Genomic DNA, 1,369 nt, shown 5'->3' with positions numbered 1-1,369 from the left:
TCACAGGGAAAGATGGGGGTGTGCGATATTGACAAATCCGAGAATAAAACGTAATTTGAGCGTCACACAGACTCCCATACGAAGGACACAGTAATAGGTATCAGTGGCGTAGAGAAACAAGTGAAAGAGTTGAAAACTAATGAGTCGCCAGGTCTGGCTGGAATCCCAGTTCGATTTTACAACGAATACTCTATACAGCAGCCGTCCTCAAAATGGGGGGGGAGGGGGAGGGGGACAAAGAGTAATAAAGGTGAGCGTCAGCTTTCATTGAAATATTTATGTTTCATATTATGTAAGAAAAAGTCTTCCGGTGAAGAAAAACTACTAGCATTTCCATGAAGCAAGTTAAGAAGCTGGCCCATCGTTAATGTGCTGTCATATTTCACAAAGACTGACCAGATCTTGCCAGCAGGAATGATGAGAAAACAAGCGAGTTATATTTCATAACATAGACCCTGTAACTGATCATCCACTGGATTAGCTACTTATCAAAGATTTAACAACCACTAATGGCAATAAGCCGCTTGACAATGCGATCGGCGCTTCCTTGCGACACTGGCTACAACAGCAGATTGTTAGTCACAGTCATTTTGGCTGTCCAACCGATTTCAGCCAGGCTTACGGAGACAGCTCGAAGGTAATGAATTAGCTAGAAGTTGAATTCTAGTGCGTATTCAATGGAAGTAATTACCGACATTTAAAATAAAGTGGTACAAGTTCCGCCATTCCCCCGGATAAGTGGCTAATTAGCAGTGTTAACAAGAGGTCCCGTGGAAGTCATTCACCAAACGACTTTTCTCCTTCGAAAGTATGCAGTTATAATAAAGAATAAGATTCGAATTTAATCGAAGACCATACTAATTTCGTACCTTCCTCTATTCCTATCAGCAAGGTTCGTTCTAAACCAAAAAACAAAGTGCGTAAGTATCAAGTTCATTTTGTGACATTAGGTTTTACTAGCATTGTTTTGAATAATGAGGAACCACCACAATGTGTTCTTTGGAGATTTTTGCTAACTATAGCTTGAAACCTATAAGACCAAAGAGATACCTGCTGACAAAACGTCCAGATCGTGTAGATAAATCCATAGAATTTTTAAGCGTCATAAGCAACAACTAAAAGGAAATGTCATAATACTCACAAACCAGGTATCAGTTGCTAAGAGCATCACAACACATTATTGGTAAGAAATCACGTCTTGCCACAACCGTCAAAATGTGCGAAATGATACAAGGAAAAATGTTGGCGAAAGAGTGAAGTCGATACCACTCGCAAATGATATCGTGGCTCGTCGTATAGATGCAAATAAATTACTACCATGTCTTCATGAAAGGCCAAAATTCGCCTTGCAACTTCATGTTAGTACTGA

Source organism: Schistocerca piceifrons, chromosome X (assembly GCF_021461385.2).
Source record: "Schistocerca piceifrons isolate TAMUIC-IGC-003096 chromosome X, iqSchPice1.1, whole genome shotgun sequence".
In the NCBI taxonomy this organism is placed as follows: Eukaryota; Metazoa; Arthropoda; class Insecta; order Orthoptera; family Acrididae; genus Schistocerca; species Schistocerca piceifrons.
Note: the sequence above shows the minus strand (reverse complement) of the source record.